This window comes from Pleurodeles waltl, chromosome 3_2 (genome assembly GCF_031143425.1).
Source record: "Pleurodeles waltl isolate 20211129_DDA chromosome 3_2, aPleWal1.hap1.20221129, whole genome shotgun sequence".
NCBI classification, from domain to species: Eukaryota; Metazoa; Chordata; class Amphibia; order Caudata; family Salamandridae; genus Pleurodeles; species Pleurodeles waltl.
In genome coordinates this window covers 196,352,649-196,372,228 of record NC_090441.1, presented here as the reverse complement: position 1 = coordinate 196,372,228, position 19,580 = coordinate 196,352,649, and the positions used below count along the sequence as shown (strand labels likewise).

Below are 19,580 nucleotides of genomic sequence, written 5' to 3'. Positions count from 1 at the left end.
ATACACATCCTCGTGAAGCCCATACAAGGGGGGTGCCTCTCCTCCATCTACTCGTAAGGTAATTCAGTGAACACTTTGCGAGTTGCAAAGACATTTGTGACTTGTAATGTAATTTTAAATACTTTGCGATTTTGGATTTCATCCTTCCAAAGTCTGCCACTCTTCGAAGCAGCAGCTGAAAAAGCAAAGTGTGAAAAAGCATGTGATAAATGGAGCGCCTATTGTGTAATCAACGGAGTTTCCGTGAGAGCAACTGACATATGTATTTATACGCAGCTGGGTTGGAGCAGCGCCTGTTTTCAGAGGTTCTATAGCAGAACCACAAATAAAGGGGCATATTTATACTCCGTTTGTGCCGAATTTGCGTCGTTTTTTTCGACGCAAATTCGACGCAAAACTAACTCCATATTTATACTTTGGCGTTAGACGCGTCTAGCGCCAAAGTTCATGGAGTTAGCGTCATTTTTTTGCGTGAACACCTTCCTTGCGTTAATGATATGCAAGGTAGGCGTTCCCGTCTTAAAAAATGACTGCGATGCATATGCGTCGTATTTATACTCCCGGGCAAAAATGACACCCGGGAGTGACGGGACAAAAAAACCCGCATTTGCGCCGGATTTTAGCACCTGGGTCAGGGCAGGCGTTAAGGGACCTGTGGGCTCAGAATGAGCCCAGAGGTGCCCTCCCAAGCCCCCAGGGACACCCCCTGCACCCTTGCCCACCCCAGGAGGACACCCAAGGATGGAGGGACCCATCCCAGGGAAGAAAAGGTAAGTTGTGGTAAGTATTTTTTTTATTTTTTTTTGTGGCATAGGGGGGCCTGATTTGTGCCCCCCTACATGCCACTATGCCCAATGACCATGCCCAGGGGACAGAAGTCCCCTGGGCATGGCCATTGGGCAAGGGGGCATGACTCCTGTCTTTGTCATGTTAATGGCGTCTGGGCGCCAAAAAAAAATGGCGCAAATCGGGTTAAGACGATTTATTTGCCTCAGCCTGACTTGCCCCATTTTTGGACGCCCAAACGCCATTTTGCCCTACGCCGGCGCTGCCTGGTGTACGTGTTTTTTTTTCACGCACACCAGGCAGCGCCGGTCGGCTAACGCCGGTTAACGCCATTCAATAAATACGGCGCCCGCATGGCGCTTCAGAATGGCATTAGCCGGCGCTAATTTTTTTGGCGCAAAACTGCGTTAGCGCAGTTTTGCGTCAAAAAGTATAAATATGGCCCAAAATATTAATTACGTCATTTATGATGCACGCTGGTAGAAACTGATACTGGCAGGCCACGTTATTAGCCATACTGGGCCTGTAGGCGCTGTTGATCACAGTTGAACAGTTACTCTGAAAGATTGGATTATATGGTTCAGATATGAATTTGATCACATTCTAGACACAGTTACTTACTTAATTTATTTATGTTTAGAGGTTATACTATATAGCAGGAGAGGTTTTTGTCCATTTCAAGAACACAAATAGGCATATGACTGAGTGTAATCTAAAGGTAGTGTGGTCCAGGTTCTCAAGTCAGTTTTATTAAAAATAACACAATGTATTCGTCACAGAGAACTAGAACGCATTAGAAAGGTTGGATCGAGCTTTACAGGATACAGACTTTTATGGTTCTTGACGTGTAGCTAATTCACTAATTCTGTTTGGCTGGCATCATTGGAATTCATTTAATGATGCTTGATTTTCTTCTATGATCTAAAGCGATGTTCAGTGTAACAGCCACCATGTGTTTCCCAGGACTGTGTTATGCGTGCCCGGGGATTTTTCAAGGCAGTAAAGAGATTTTCAAGCATTAAAGGTAGAGGTCACACATGCATCCATTTGCGCATATGTTCTTGCTGCATATGCTACCCTAACTACTCCTTACTCTCTTCCGATGGGCCACTGCAAAACATGTAACATGGCAAACAATACATCACTGCATGACCTGTGCTAACGTGAGCAGTCCAGGAGGTCCAGAATGCAGGGTGCTGCTCTCTGATTGGCTGAAGTTCAGGTCACACAAAGAGGTGGACTAGCTGCATGCAGTCTAATGCCTTTCTCTGTATTATTGAGTGTAATGTACTCTGCTTGCTAACATTGATTACTGATGGGTCCTATCCTGACAATGGAGAATGAATCACACATGTGAATCTATAAAAGATACCAATGTCGGAGAGCAAAACTTACAGATACGTAATTAGTTTTTATAATATTATAAATTAAATGTGTCACAGAGAGGAAAGTAACACATAGAGAGACGTTTATTAATTCATGAGGGTACTGTAGAGACTGAGGAATATGAGGAAAAATTAGGGAGGTTGCAAATTACATTAGGGTGATCAGGCAGATAGTACTATAAATGTCAAAAAGTCTAACTCAAAATATAGTGGTCAAGATTAGTTAACATATAGGTAAAGCACGGAATTTCTAAGGAGTTTTAGAACAGCGGTGTAGGAGAGTAGCCCCTTTCTAGCTTGGTTATCCCCCACTTTTTGCCTGTTTGTCAGAGTGTTTGACTGTGTTCACCGGGATCCTTCTAACCAGGGCCCCGGTGACTGTGCTAGTTCCTCTAAATTTGGTTGCTGGTAACGTTTTCTTCCCACAGTTGCCATACTGGTCCCCCATATAAGTTCCTAGTATATGGTACCTAGGTACCCAGGGCACTGGGGTTTCAGGGGGTCCCTATGGGCTGAAGCAGTTAATCTGCCACCCCTTGGGAGCCCATGCAAAGGGTTCTGCAGGCCTGCCATTGCAGCCTGCGTGAAACGGGTGCATACACCCGTTTTCACTACAGGTCACTATAAGTCACCCCTATGGTAGGACCTCTCAGAGTTGATGCCAGGGTGCAGGTACCTGTGTGTGTGAGGGCACTAGCAGAGGTGCCCCCACAAACTTCAGATCCATTTTCCTGGACTTTGTGATTGCAGGGACGCCATTTTACATGTGTACTGGACATAGGTCACTATTTATGACCAGCTAGATAATTGTAACTCCGAACCTGGGCATGTTTGGTATCAAATATGTCCAAATCATACCCCAATACTGTTGCAAGTAATGGAAGTATGATTCAGTGCACCCTGGGGACTCCTTCGAGGACCCCCAGCATTGCTACTACCATTCTTACAGGGTTTTACGGGTAGTCCAGCTGCTGCCACACCTCAAACAGGTTTCTGCCCTCCTGGTGCTTGATCTGATCAAGCCCAGGAAGGCAAAACAAAGGATTTCCTTTGGTTTGGGAGAGGTAGGTAACCCCCTCTCCCTTTGGAAATAGGTGTGTCTGGCTTGGGAGGGGTGGCCTCCCCAAGCCACTGGTTTGTTTTGAAGGGCACATTTGGTGCCCTCTGTGCATAAACCAGTCCACACCGGTTCAGGAACCCCCAGTTCCCGCTCTGGTGCAAAACTGGACAATGGAAAGGGGATTGACCACTCCCCTGTCCATCACCACCCCAGGGATGGTGCCCAGAGCTCCTTCAGAGGGTTACTGGGTTCTGCCATCTTTTTTCCAAGTTTGGCAGGGAACTCTGGGAGCATCGGCGTGGCCAGGCAGGTGACATCAGAGCTCCCTCCTGTTAAGTGCTTACCTGGTTAGGTGACCTATCCCCCTTTCAGGGCTAGTTAGGGTCTCTCTCTTGGGTGGGTCCTCAGATTCAGCTTGCAAGATTCCAGCAGGACTCCTCTGCAACCTATGCTTCGACTGGCCCCTCCAGGAACCGACAAACGCTGCTACATTGAATAAGACTCTTCTGCAACTTTGTTTCCATGTCTCCTGCTACCTTTGCAACATTTCCCCGGCTGTGCATCCTCAGAAGACTGCAACTCCTCAGCCTACACAAGAAGAAGAAGGAATCTCCCTTGGAGTACAGGAGTCACTCTCCTCCAACTGCAGGCACCAACAACAAGCGACGACTGGCTTCGTGGATCCCCTCTCTTGCTGAGCTGCATGGATCCTGCATCACGGGTGATGGTCCGGAGTAGTCCACCTGGTCCCTTCTGCTAGCTGTTCAACTTTGGTGGAGGTAAGCCTTTGCCTTCCCACACAGGACAGTACCCCCCTGCAACGTGTCTCTTGCAGCTGCCAAGGCTTGTTTGCATCTCCTCCAAGGGATCTTCAGGCGTCGTGTAGCTCCAGCCCCCCCACACTCCATCCTGCAAAGCACAGCCTACTGCGTGGTTCTCCTGCGGCGTGGGATCATCTTGAGTAGTGCTGCTTGGGCTTCAGCTGCGACTCCTGTGTCCCCGTCCTGTGGTACTCCTGTGGGTGCTGCCTCTGCTCCTGTGGACTCTCTGCAACGCTGAGGGTCCCCTGTGACTCCTCCTCCTGGGTTGAGTGTTTTCCACTTAATGCGGGTTTGCCCTTGCAAAGGCTAGTTGGTGGAATTTCTGCACCAACACCCATCTGCAATCTTCCTTCCAGCGTGGGACTCCATCTGCATCCATCAGGAACTCTTCACCGGCTCCAGGGCTGCAGTGCTGACCTGTTCTTCATCACTGTGACCAACTCCTGTATCCATATCTGGGTAAGAAGTAGCTCCCACTCCTCCTGGACTCCACTGTGACTCTTGAACTTTGTTCCCTCTCTTCACAGGTCTTCTTTCTTCAGGAATCCACCGCTGGTATTCTTGCAGTCTTCTCTGGGTGTCTTCTTTTTCTTCTTTTTCTCCTTTTGGGTGGTTTGGGGAAAATCCAGTGTTTTACTCCTGCATTCCTGGTCACTGGGGGGGTACTGTGTTACTTACCTCTGTGGTTTTCGAGTACTCCCGTTTTCTAGTACTCCAGCTCCTCTCTCTACACAGGTGGGGGTACCTTATTCTCATTCCATTTCTTCAGTAAATGGATTGTGCTCCCCCTAGGGTCACTATTGCTTATTGCTATTCACACTGTTTTCTAACCTTTTCTATGCCTGTTTATGATTACTAGTGTATATACTTAGTGTATTGCTTACCTCCTAAGGGTGGGTCACCTTTTCTAGTATTTGTGGTGATTTGTTCTAAAAATAAAGTACCTTTATTTTTGTACAACTGAGTGTTTTCTTTCATGTGTGTAAGTGCTGTGTGAGTACAGTGGTATTGCATGAGCTTTGCATGTCTTCTAGATAAACCTTGGCTGCTCATCTACAGCTACCTCTAGAGAGACTGGCATCTAGACACTGCATACACTTCACTAAGAGGGGATACCTGGACCTGGTATAAGATGTAAGTACCATAGGTACCCACCACACACCAGGCCAGCTTCCTACAAGTGGGCTTTGAATATGTTTTTTTTGGCAGTAATCATAAGAAAACATGTACAGTAATACAAGTTTATGTATTATTATGAGTAAATAAGCAGTTGATCAAGCTGACTGAAATCAGCTAGAGATAAACAAAAATTATTTTCTTTTTAGCACAACTCTTCCAGGAAATCCTCATCAATAGAAATAAGCACTGAATAGTCCTGCCCATGTGCGGGATCACAGAGCACCTGTAAACTATATATATTACTGAATGGTGGTCACCGCTAGGTAGTTATAGTTAGGACCTAGTTCCTATAGAAAAAGGATTTTTTTAGTAACCTATATCTTTGGTGCCTGTTAGTGAATCTTCAGAAGATATTTCCCCAAAAATCAACGCTTACGTCAGCCGCTGTATGGAAGGTTTCAAGGTGATCCATCAAGCGGGGGCCGAGAAAAACAGGGGGGCCCCAAAACATGTGTTTCCCATGTTAATACCCAAAGGGTTTTTGAACAGGTCTACAGCTCGAACCGCTGGATAGATTTACACCAGATTTGACAGAAAGGTAGCTCTTCCAGAAAGCGCCCTTTTTGTTATTTGGTGTAAATCTATTCAGTAGTTTATGAGATATTAAAGAACATTAAAATTTGTACATATAGGGAAGCTAAGGATCCACAAACCCTCCCGATTTCGTGCTGAGCTCTGATTGGCTGCCAACACTTCAACCAGGAAGTGTTGGCAGCCATCTTGGGATGCGGCTTCAGCCGAATCCCTGATAAAAAGGAAAAAAAGAAAAGGGGCCAGGATAGGGACACCCTGACACCTTAGTTCTGGTGCTGCGGTGCCAGAGGGACCCCCAGGGCAAAAAAGCATGGCATTAAAAAAATGTTGCCGCAAATTGGTGACGGGATCTCAAATTAGCAGCAGCAAATCTTAAAAAACCCCAGCGCAGTGGGCATGGTCCTGTGGCATATCAAAAATAAAGGAGCGTGCGCCCTCCTAGGCTTATTTATGCCACGGGACCGCCACCTCCCCAGGGCTTAAATCAAATAGTATGCCAAGGCTACGAGTATAATGAACTGTTGTTTGACAGAAAATAAATTATTTTCATGTCAAAATGCCTTCACTGTTTGTGAAGTGCCCTTCTTGTGGGAAAAAGAAATCCCAGACAGATCCTCATCTTCTCTGCATTATTTGCCTTATGGACGACCATTATTCAGAGACTTGTACCCACTGTGAAACGTTCTCCAGAAGGACCCTAAAGGACAAAGATTACAATCAGGTCACGTGGCCTCCAGGAAAGAAAGCAAAAGTAGCCTCTGAGTCAACAGGAGGCTTTGGGGAAGTTAATACTCCTTCTTTCCTGCCTTTCCCCCACTCCAAGGACTCCCACAGAGGGAGATTGCGAGAGAAACACCATTAGAGGAAGAGGAAACACTCCAGTTCGACTTCGAGAACAGAAAAACTACTGGTTTGTTCACTGTCAACAGGTACACAGTCGAAGATGCTGTAGAGACACCACTAAACATCAAAGTATTCTGAACGTTTACTGCCAAAGCACTGCTTGATATTGAAGTCACCATCAAAAGCTCATCAAAGCTCGTTGTCAAAGCATATCTTAATGTCAAAGTCTCCATTGACACTTAAAGACCCAGAGCATTCACCTTCAAAGCATGTTTCAAAGTTGAAGCACACTTCAACATCAAAAATTCTATTGAAAGACTTGTTCCACAGCAAGAGCTGTATCACCACCTGCCTTGCACACAGCACCATGATGGCTTCAAAGTTTGCAAGAGGAGAGTGTGCCACACACATCAGATTCAAATTATTCCCGCACCAGTTCTCTGTCACAGGTCACACCTGAGATGCAGCTTTCAAGTATTCCATTGCCTAGGTGATCAACATCGACTTGAGCATTCCACAACTGACTAAGCCTCCCCTACCTCGCTTCTAAAAGTAGGTAATTTTCCAGACATTGAAAAAGATTAAGTAGGAGGTTGTGATTGTGGAGTAGCTTTAGTTGAAATCTGAAGCTCCAAATTGTTTCCCTGATATATGTCAACATTTAGATGCTTGCTTAGAGTAGCATGAATAGATTTGGTTGATTGCCAATTTTAGGGACCATATTAAGAGTCTGATGTTAATCGATTTAGTATCATAGGAGGACCTTGGAGCTGTAAGGAGACAGTAGAAGCAACTTGTTTTATTCATTGAGCTTGAGTTTCATCTATGACATCCATGAGCCAGTGTCTCAAAAGCAATGGATGAGCATGTCAGGATTTTCTGTATTGTCAGTCTTAATTTACAGTTTTAGTATCATCCACGTATGCCCACTTTAAAGGTAATTACTTTGATTGTTTTGAGGCAGAGTTTAATTAGTAAGAGAGGTAAGATGGACGTTTGTGGACAGTAGAAAGAACTTTAAATAGGGTTAAGGAAGTCAACAGCCGAGGGTTGTAGCTAACAACAAACAACATGGCCAGCTGGCCGCGTTGCCCAGGAGTTGCAGCTACTGATCGCTAACGCATCTGCGATCCGGTCCTTCAGTGTAGAAAAGGCCTTGGGAACCTTTAAAGAAAGACACAGGCACTGCTTATGGCTGGTTAACTCACAGGGGACTGCGTCAGCGCAGCCCCGTCTTTATTTTATACCCCTTCTCAGTGCCCCGCCCGAACGTGCGGAGCACGCTTACAAAATATAGGAGAGCCCAGATGGCTCTCCGGTTAGCTCTGTACATCCCTCCCATGTTTTACTCCACACAGAAGAGACATAGTTATAAACATAACATAGCCAAAACCACACAACAGGCCCCAAAGATGGAGCGAGAAAACGAGGATAAAGAAAGGAAAGAAATAAGAGACAACCCAGAATGATGAGCTACTAGTATAACCAAAATGTTCATCTGACCACAGTACATGTCCTCATATCACGACACCCGACATCACCAGTGCTCAGTCTGAAAAGGATGGTACTGAATTACACTTCACACCGGGTCTACTGTGCAGACAAAATCCTTTAGCTGACTGTTGGAAGCAGGATTAGGGCGTAAGTTATATCTTGTACTTCTAGCGAGCCCACCCCCATGTCCAGGATCATCACACGGCAGGACTCGCGCAGCAGGCAATGCCACAGGTACACTCACAGTCTCTTCATTTCTGCTCGGCGACACACCCGTCATTTCCTTCATCTCTCCTTCCTCCTCCACAGGGATGAAGACTCCAGCTTTACGGAAATGCAACACATTTCTTGTAACCCTTTGTCTTCCCCGGGCCGCCATTATCATTGCCCCTTGAATACCAATGACTTCCCAAACCTCGGGTTCAAAAGATGTTCGGAACTTCCCTCCTCTCTTCCGATTTTTCACTACCACTCGATCACCTTCTCGGAACTCTCTGTGTTTTGTTCACCGTTTTTTGCTGGCCTTTTGATTAGTAACCTCCTGACGATCTGAGTGGCTTTCACATCCAACACAGGTGGTTTCCAGCGTGGGCCATGTGGGATACAGTCACGCGGAGAGACTTTAAACATCAAAGCTGTTGGTGCACGCCCAGTGGTGCTATAGGGTGTCTGGCGGTAAGCGTTCAAGAACTGTTGTAGACACTGCTCACCGTCCTCTCTTTGCTCCACTCCTATCCTGAGGGCTCTATTTAAAGTTCTCATAAACCTTTCAACATCACCATTCGCCTGAGGCTAATACGGCATGATCTTGCAATGACAAATAGCCAACCCATCAAGGTAAGAGTGAAATTCTTGCCCTTGAAACGGAGGTCCATTGTCTGTCCTGATCTCATCAGGGAGCCCAAATACTGCAAATGTCTTTTGGAGAACTGGCCGCACATTTTCAAATGCCGTAGATGATATGACCTCCGCCACAGGAAATTTGGTATACGAGTCCATCAGAACAACTGTCAGCCGCCCATCCGGAAAGCTTCCAAAGTCCATGCTGACCTTCGCCCACGGTTTCAGAGTGGCAGGTTCTGTGACTATCGGAGAACTGGGCGGTTCCGCAGACGTGATGATACAGGAGTGACACTTCCCCACCATCTCATCAACTTGACTATCCATGGAACCACACTTTGGTACGCAGTGTCGCCTTTGTTTTTGCAGCAACTTGATGCCCCTGATGGGCTAGCTCTATCACTCGAGCCCACAGGCACTGAGGAAGCACAATCCTCCTTCCCCTCAGGATCAGTCCTTTAGTATCGGTGAACAGCTTATCACGCACCTTCCACATACCTTGCATAGTCATCTTATGTTCTTGGCTAGACACCTTCGTTTTCTCTAGGAAGTGTTTCCATTTCTTGTGACCTAACTCATCAGTAACCTGCTTCAGTACTACATCAGCCTTTGTAGCATTCACATTGTCTGTGATGATAAGGGCGTTGGGGCATGCAGACTGCACAACCATACTGACAAAGACTTCAGTGCTTTCTTAATCTTGTTCTTGTTGAGAATCAAACGTTTGTGCGGATGGGTGTCGAGTCAGGTAATCCTCTGGGTTGTTTACCCCTGGGCGATAAATAACCAAAAACCTATACTGTTGAAGTAGAACATTCCATCGTTCAATTCGAGGAGGTGCTAAGTGTGGGCTTCCTGCAAACAGTGAAACTAAAGGCTTATGATCAGTCACTTCTTGAAAATCGTGTCAATAAAGATACAAGTGAAAGTGCTTGCATGCCTATGGAATCGCTAAGGCTTCTCGCTCAATCTGCGCATACCGTGTTTCCACTGCAGACAATGCTCTGCTGGCATATGCAACCGGAACCCACTCCTGATGTCTCTGCTCCTGAAGAAGTACGGCCCCAAGCCCCACGGCGCTCACATCCACATCTACTTCCGTCGGCTTATGGGGGTTGAAGTAAGCCATGGTTGATTTGTCCAGCAACACTGCTTTGATATCTGCGAATGCTTTGTCCGCAGCCAGGGTCCACTCCCAGCGGTGTTGTCCTTTTGTGAGCTGTCACAGAGGCTTTGCCATCGTGGCAAGCTGAGGAATGAATCGCCCACAATACGTGGCCATTCCCAAGAAACTCCGCACTACTGTTGAATTTTGTGGAATTGGGGCTTGACGAATGGCCTCCTCTTTACGGGGATCCACTTGTAGACTATCCTTTGAAAAGATGTAGCCAAAGAATTCTACTGATGTCTGATAAAATGCACACTTCTTCTTGTGAAGAGTCAGTCCCGATTCCACTAACCTTTGTAACGTAGCCCTTAAATGTTGATGATGTTCATCTATGGTCCGGGAGTGTATCAAGATGTCATCGCTCAGGTTGATTACCCCCGGCAACCCTGACAATGTCTCTCTGATGGCATTCTGAAACCCTTCAGCGGCGGAGGATACCCCAAAACTCAGTCTCTTATATCGCCGGAGCCCCACATGTGTTGAGGAAGTAGTAATGTTCCTGCTATCAGGGTCCAGCTCCAGCTGATGATAACCAGCGTTGAGATCCAATTTTGAGAACCATTGCGCCCCATTCAGATCGGCTATGATGTCATCCATGGTGGGTGTTATGTGCCTCTCCCTCCGAATGGCTTTATTAGGCAGACGCATGTCAACACAGATGTGAATAGCTCCCGGCTGTTTGGGTTTTGGAGCTATTACCAAAGGCGAAACCCAGGGTGTTGGCCCATCTACCTTTTCTATGACTCCTTGGTCCTCGAGCAGTTGTAACTCCTTTTCCACTGCACGTCGTAAGTGGAATGGCACACGGCGATGTCTCAGAGCGACCGGGGCAATACTCGGGTCAACATGAAGTTTGATGCACTTCCCTTTTAGCCGTCCCAGCCCCTGAAAGAGCTGCGGAAACTCACTGATAAGGCGTTCCACTTGAGAGTCATATACCTGGCGAGCAAAAAACACTAACTCTAAATCTTCCACAGTGTGACACCCCAACAAGGTGCCCCGATCTCCTGTCACCACATAGAACTTAGCTTGTGTTGACCGATCTCCACTGGTTACTGACACCTCCACCGTTCCTTTTAGAGGAAGGGGCTCCCGTCCTCCATAATTGTATATCTTGGTGGCAATAGGGGTGAGAGACGGTGTGGGGGTTAGCTGCTGAAACAGGGTCTCATCCATGACATTGACGGACGCCCGTGTCAATGAGTACTGATGCTAACGTGCCGTTGACTTGTACCTTGCTCATCGGAGGCGGTCTCTTCTTTTGTTGCCTCCCACCAGTGAATGAGATCACAAAAATGTCCTCATCCTCGTCTTCTTCGAAGACGGGCGCACTAGATGTTGTACTATCTCCCAACTCTTCAGTCTTCTTGGTTACACTCCGGACGTTAGCGTCCTTTCCCTTTTGATCCCCTTGCTTATTCCTTCTGGACCAGCACACTCTTGCAAAATGATTACCTTTGCCACAACAATTGCAAGATTTTCCTTTTGCCGGGCATCCCATTGCAGCCTTGTGTTCATACACGCAGCTCCCACAGACACGTTCACCGGGCCTAAAAGGGTTTGGTTGTCGTCCTGGCGTTTTGCGAGACTGAATAGCATCTACCTGCTCTTCTTTCACCTGGAGTGGGCCTATGGACGAAGCAGCTGCCAACGACTGACCTCGCACTGCCGCCATGGCATATGCCTGGACCTCCGACAGTTCGCGAGAGCGTGCAAGAATTAGAATTTCATCTAGGGAGATACCTTGCTGTCGCAGAATGAGCTTTCGTAGTGCGTTGGACTGGCACCCCTGGATAATCTGAGCTCTGATCCCTTCCTGCTGGTTGAGAACTTGCTAGCTTTCTTAGTCGTGCATAAAACATGTCCATTGACTCAATCTCCATCTGCTGCGCCTGTCGCAGTTTGAAACTCTCATAGTCTGAGTTCAACTGGGGATCAAATTGCCTATTAAGAGCCGTTACGGCCGCATCAAAGTCAGATTTGTCCCCAGTGTCTGGGAGTGAATCAAACAACTCTTGTAACTCATGTCCGCCTATCAGCAACATTAGTGACCTGCGCACCGCTCCATCTGTTTCCCTGGTGGTGCAGAAATAGTTGTCTAGTCAGTTTAACCATAGGTGCCATCTTGGTGCCGCTGTGGCCGGATCAATCAGTTGGCTGAATGGGGACAACGTTGTGAGGGAGGCGGGGATTTTCTTGTGGTGGTGGCGCATTTTCTTGTTGTGGTGCACTCATGTTTTTACTTTAAATGTACACTTTCTCAAAAGCTACAGCTCTTGTGTGTGTCTAATGTTTCACATTGTTTCTCCGCCTTTTATTTAAGTCAACTTTCCTTTTCCTTATCCAGTTTTTTTTTCTGTGTAATACTTCATAGTCTTTTCATCCTTTTATTTCAATGTATTGTGTTCTTTTATGGAATCCCTTTTGTTTCCTTAACAATTCTTGTTTCTCCTTTTATATATTTTTTTCCTTCTATTTTGTTTATTGTATTGGAGGGACACACCCCTCAGTGCCATTTCACTATGAGCGCTCAGTGGTCTCAACTTCCTGGGCCTCCCTTGCCCTACGAGCGTGCTCGGCGTGCTGTGTTGCCTTTCCTCGGCAACAGACGCATCGCCTAGTCGACCACTCCTCTTCTGCCCCCGTGGCGTTCCCTGGTGCGCGCAGGGCGGGGCTCAACTCACAAAGGAGGAATCCTCTCCTCCAGTCCAGGAGCCCGCACGCACAGACTCCCACACCCTCGCTGCCTCTGTTGTAGAGGTGGGGCAGCCGCACAGCCACACGGGGACAGGAGTCTTTGGCGCGTACAGCACCCGTGCTGTTCAGGCGGGGCAGCACCACAGCCCAGCGCAGACCACCACCGCGGGACACCACGCAGCCGTTCCGGACAAAGGTGAGGCGGAAACGCTGAGAATGCTCAGCTCGTTGAGGACAGCGGCCGGGGAACGGGGATCACTCACACCGCCACATGCGTCGTCGTTGTGGCGCTCTTCCCCTTTTATTTTTTAACTTTTTGCACATCATTATAGAGGCACGTGGGTAGCTATTTTATCGTTTACAGCCCGCTCGTCGCCAATGTAGAAAAGGCCTTGGGAGCCTTTAAAGAAAGACAAGGGCACTGCTTATGGCTGGTTAACTCACAGGGGACTGCGTCAGCGCAGTCCCGTCTTTATTTTATACCCCTTCTCAGTGCCCCGCCCGAACGTGCGTAGCATGCTTACAAAATATAGGAGAGCCCGGATGGCTCTCCGGTTAGCTCTCTACACTTCAGGATGCCGTCAGTATATCCCCTGAGGCCTCTACACTGTCTAGAAGACCCCGAATTGCAAACATCGATGTTCTGCAACTGAAACTCAGCCCCTCACAGCTCCGGCCTCGTGGACCCGGAGCGGCGCGAGGTCGGGCAGGGCAGCAGCCGAGCAGAGCGCTGGGATGGCTGCGGGAGCTGAAATCCCTGAGCCCGGGACAGTGAGAAGACGGCCCTGTGCTCGCTCCTCCTTGCTCAGGCCCCCTGGTGAAGCTCCGTGCCTGCAGACAGCCTCTGGTTCTGAGCGGCCTGCACGGACTGCCGACGCCTGGAGCTGCTGTCCGACTGCGGCCCGAGGAGCCCCAGCCCACACCGCAGCCCCTGTGAGAGCCACCTGGGCACTCGTGGCCTGCTGGGGTGGAGATTCCCTCCTGCCCCGGATCACACAGCCCTTCACTGCCGGCCTCCCCGCTGGCCGCCGTCCGCCGAGGAGGCCGGGCGGCCGGGAGCTCACACGTGGAGCTCACCCTGGGGGTGAGAGATTTAGGCGCAAGACTCCGGGTCACATGGGGGAAAGACAGGGGCTTAGCGGGCTGATGCTGCTCAGGGACCGCTTCCACTGCTGGTTTTTGCCTGCTGGGGTCCCCCGGGACTGCGGGATGGGGGGCCTACGACTTACTGGCCTATGACTGGGCCTTCGGCGCAGTGACAAGGGAGATGGCTCGGGCTCCCGGGGTCTGCTTGTAAAATTACAAGGAGAGAGGCCCTCGTTTGTTTGCCCCCCCCCCCCACTTTCAAGAGCCTTGGCTCCCCGGTCATTTAGTCTGCATTATAGATCCTCACCTGGTGCTGCGAAGGAGGCTGAAATACACAGGGTCCCCATGGTGGACCTCCACCAGCCCAGGATTAGCAGAAGAGCAACTAGGGGTGCTTACTGGAACTTCCTGCTGATAGGGCTCAGGCATGGTAGAGGAGCCCCTCAGCCCCCTTTGTGCGGACCTGCTGAAGCCCCTCGGGCTGCGGGTGGAGGGGACACAGGAGATCAGTGACCTACCTGCCTATGCCATAAAGGGACGATATTAGCAGCAGCCCTCGCCCCCCCTTTGAGGCGCTGAAGATCCTACTACATTGGCAGGCTCCCTGAAATAATGGCCAGAGATAAAGAGTCCAAACAAGCATGGCAGGGCAAGATGAACCGATGGATGAAGGTGGTCACACTGCCACCGGAACCGAGGGACTCTGCCGCCACTGGTCCCAGTAATGGAGATGTACTACAAGCTATCCAGTCTTTCAAAGAAATACTCGAAAACAAAATTGGGGAGGTGCGCTCTGAGGTGTCTCTCCTACGCCAAGACCTCAATAATGTCTCTGATAGAGTGACAGTGGTGGAAAAAAGTATTTCTGAGATAGAGGACATGGTCCAGACCCTAAAGAAAGGAGCAGAGAAACAGCAAAAAATCAACGCAGAGGTCCTGTGGCAAATTCAAGATGCAGAAAATTGTGCCAGGCAAAATAACCTCTGCTTTGTTGGTTGTTGGAGGGGATTGAGGGCACTGCCACTGCCGGTTTATATCTCCACCTTGCTCAAGGCCACCTTCCCTGATGCTCATGCTCCCACATGCTTCATAATATAAAGGGCACACAGGGCCATATGGGGAAGATCTCCCATGGAGGCGTCCGCACAACCTATTATTGCTAAGTTTTTTTATTTTCCATATAGAGACATGCTCCTTCGTGAAACGCGCAAGCTGGACGATATCCGTCACGATAGCACCAGGATTATGATATTTCACAACTACATTTAGAAGTCCAATGTCAATGACTTGCATTTGAATCAGAGAAAATGAAACTCTGCCCTGCAACTTCAATATATGCTGCTCTTTTCGGCCAAGCTAAAAGTTCTCTACCAAGGAAAACCCTTCTTCTTCCACTCCCCAGATGAGACCTGGACATGGTTAGAGGAGCGCCCACGGACCCAGGCTGGTCCCACGATAGACATGGGATGCCAGACGCCTTGCCCGACTGGCCCATGCGACAACGAAGATGGAGTCACAGAGCAACGTTGTCCAATCAGAGGACCCCATATCCGACCGGAGAGCCACGAAGAGACAGACACTGGACATATCGATAAATGACCGACAGCGGTCAGACCCACCTGGGAGCCGCTCCCTTCGGAAGAGTACACCAGTGCACAGACATGACAGAGTCCTCCTCAGGAACAGAGGTATTCATCCTTTGGTGAAAGATAATGCAGCAATGGAACAGGGCTAGGAAGGGGCTAACGTGTAGGCTGAGACCCTGACTTTAGATACGGAGCCTCTGACGCAAGAAGTGGCAACTGAGCATTGTGTTACCCTTGTGGACACTTGGTGTCACGAGCCCCATAAGAGCACAAACTGATAAAGACGCAGATACCTATCTATTAGAGTTGAATGCTGCTCTCTCTGCCCCTCCCTCCTTCTTCCACCTCACTCCCCTTCAGTCCCCTCCTCCTTCCCTTTTTGAATTTCCCCTCTTCTTCCCCAAATTCCGTTTCTTTCTCCTACTATCCATTCATCTTCAGTGACTTGAATTTCATTTGAATAGTTGGGATAGGGAGTGCAACAGAGTTGGAGTGGTTCTGTGTATACCTCATGCAATGGAAGGACTTACAAGGACTAGGGATGGGGGATGGGTAGGGGGAATGTAGTTCTATGGTTATGATGGTTTTGTTTAAATTGTTCTTTTGGTTCGATAATCAGCGAGATAGACTCAGTGCTTGCCTAGATCAAACACATTCTAGTGGAAGTTGGAGACTGATATCAATGACTAGACATGATGCATGCTACTGATGGAGGTCCTTGGCAACACTTAGGGGGTCATTCTGACCCTGGCGGTAGACTACCGCCAGGGCCAACGACCGCGGGAGCACCGCCAACAGGCTGGCGGTGCTCCCATGGGCATTCTGACCGCGGCGGTACAGCCGCGGTCAGAAACGGAAAACCGGCGGTGTCCCGCCGGTTTCCCGCTGCCCAAGGGAGTCCTCCATGGGGATTCCGACCCCCTTACCGCCAGCCTGGTTCTGGCGGTTTTGACCGCCAGAACCTGGCTGGCGGTAACGGGTGTCGTGGGGCCCCCTAACAGGGCCCCACCAAGACTTTCAGTGTCTGCCAAGCAGACACTGAAAATCGCGACGGGTGCAACTGCACCCGTCGCACCCTTCCCACTCCGCCGGCTCCATTCGGAGCCGGCTTCCTCGTGGGAAGGGGTTTCCCGCTGGGCGGGCGGGCGGCCTTCTGGCGGTCGCCCGCCCGCCCAGCGGGAAACTCAGAATAACCGCAGTGGTCTTTTGACCGCGCAGCGGTATTCTGGCGGTTCCCGTTTGCTGGCGGCGCCCGCCGCCAGCCAAACTCAGAATGACCCCCTTAGTCCTTACCTGGAACGGGATGGGTAGCAAGATCAAATGAGGACTTGTCTGTGCTTCTCTCAAAAGCCTGAAGCCAGATGTGGTCTTCCTACAGGTGACCCACCTCAAGGGAACACACTGTCATTTTCTAGGTAGAGGGACATACACTGTGCTGGCACATGCTGGCTTCACATGCGGATCCTGGGGGTTAGTTATTCTGATCAGGAAATCTCCTTGTTTTCAGGTGCAGCACTCAAGGCTGGGTCTACTGGCAACTTATTTAGCAGTTCAGGGCATTTGGGGGAGGGTGACTGTGATCCTGGTTAGTGCTTATGCCCCCCACCGCCTTCAATCATGCACCTTAACTAAAATCACCAATATCTTACTTGAACCCAAATCCTCTTTACACATATTGGGGGGTGATTTTAATCATGTGATGTCCCCTGACTTAGACAGATTGGGAGAGACATCGAACTCGACTAGAACTACACCCCTGGCTCGATTTGTTGACACACTAGGCCTTACTGATCTATGAAGACGTCTTCCTCCTCGCAGTCGCAACTACTCCTTCGGGGCCCACGAAGTTTATTCCAGACTTGACCACATCGTTGTATCAGAGGGAGAAGTAGCTACGATACATAGGGCGCAATACCTAGAGAGGGGACTCTCAGATCATTCTCCTTTATGGGTGACAATGGGACCAAAACCCTGCAACAACTCCAACATTTAGAGACTGAATGCCTGGGAACTTAGAGACGGATCCACGATGCAAGAGATCATACAGAAATAGACATCTGTTTTTCTAACAATAAAGACTCAGTGGCATCGCTGGTCACATGACTGGAAGCATCCAAGGCAGTCATGAGACAGGCTCCAAAATATAATCACCTTGAAGAGGAAAAAGGCAATCAGGGCTGTAAAAACAATGGAAAAAAACCTTTCACTGAACCCCCTACTATTCCAACAGATATCCTGACAGTTAGCTGCCCTACTCAAGGCGTAACTTGAAATGACTGTTGGTGCAATGCGTAATCAAATGTTGGCCACTCAACACCGCCTCTATGAGGTCGGTGACAAGATGGGGAAATTAATGACATGGCTGAGCTGCCAAGAATTAGAGGCCAGATGGATTCGGCAGATAAGAGACGCAGAGGGTTCCCTACACGCCACAGATGAGATGATCATGAGAGAGTTTGTGAACTATTATGCCTCTGTGAAGCTCGCCCCAAGTAGACATTTGTCAGATCAATGATTATCTCTCTGAAATTGACCTGCCGTCTCTAACCAATGAGAAACACAACCTTTTGGATGTGGCCATCACTTTAGCAGAAGTCCAAATTGCTATACGCTGCCTGCGTTCAGGTAAAACTCCGGACCAAATGGTCTCCCGGCTGAATTTTTCAATCTGCTTGCTTCCCACCTACTTCATCTCAGTGTAAAAGCATGAGATAACGGTGTACTCCCATGACCTGCGAAGGGCTATGATAGTAGTCATACACAAACCCGGAACACATCTGACTTCCTGCGGCTCTTATTGGCTGATCTCATTGATCAACGCAGAAACTAAAGAAAGACCTAGCTAATATTTTAGCCACCAGACTTCTAGGAGTGATTGCTCCTCTGATACACAATGACCAAATCAGCTTCATGCTGCCATGTCCACCAGGGGAATGTATGCAGACTCCACAACTGGATGGCAACAGTCACAAATAGGCATGATACCCACTTATTCGTTTCACTTGACACTGAGAAAGCTTTTGATGCAATTCACTGGCCCTTCATGACCCAGACCTTGATAAAAATGGGATTTGGACAGCATTTCAGAGGCTCGATAACATTGCTCTCTAAGGCACTTGTGGGTGCAGTAAGGGTGAATGGCCTATGTGCCGCCAACTTCCCCTCCTGTCTTGAACCTCTAGCTTGTTTGATTCGTGCCCACCCAGGAATACAATATTTTCATATTAAGTTGTATGCAGATCACATCATGCTCTATTTATCCCACCCCTGAGACTCACTCCAGGTGATCCTCTGCACCTTTGAGTGCTAGAGAGCTCACTCTTGCTATACGATAAACTGGGAAAAATCTATAGTGTTCCCTGTTAGAAAATGTTCGACCCTGCTGACCTTTCCCACACTCTTAAAATGACTAGAGAGGGATTCCATTACTTGGGGATCTATGTCGCAACAAATCCCGCGAGATGTATGGAACATAACATCCTGACCATCTTGACTGACTTTTAGGCGGATGTGAGCCGCTGAAAATAACTCACCCTGACACTCCTGGGTTGGACAGTCTCATTTAAAGCATTAACTCTTTTGAAGTTTTTGTACGACCTGCAGAACACGTATTGTAAACTTTCAGAGGGCACTTTCACTAAAATTGAGGCTGAACTCATGAAACTTTTGTGGAATGATATCCACCCCAGGATAGCCCTCTGTAAATTGCAGTACAATTCATAAAACAGCGGTATTGCTCTTCTAGATCTCGGGCCTACTATTGGGCATCCCACCTAATAACACTCAATGACTGTGGTTATATGGACAGTGACCGCCCTACTTATGCCTTAGAAAAGATGCAGTTTCATCTATGCCCTTATTAACACTACATCTATGGTGGTGGGGAAATGGAGCAGCCTCTTACTAGCTACCCAAGTGACTTTGGACGCCTGGGACAGGGCAAACTCTTAAATGGGTTGGAAATGCAAAATCACCTGTGAAACCCTGTTATGTTGGGTAGGAGCCTGAAAGAAGTAACCAAACTGAAAGGCTTTACATCCTGGGACCAAATGGACCTTTTCAAGATAGGGGGGTTTCTGGAGGGAGGTGCCCTAATGCTGT

The 19,580-nt window shown here is 48.6% G+C and overlaps 1 protein-coding gene across 2 annotated transcripts in view; it reads left to right on the top strand.

Annotated features, from left to right (window-relative positions):
• SPEG (striated muscle enriched protein kinase) overlaps positions 1 to 19,580 on the top strand; it is a 1,321,813-nt gene that overhangs the window by 1,081,202 nt on the left and 221,031 nt on the right. The window lies entirely within an intron of this gene.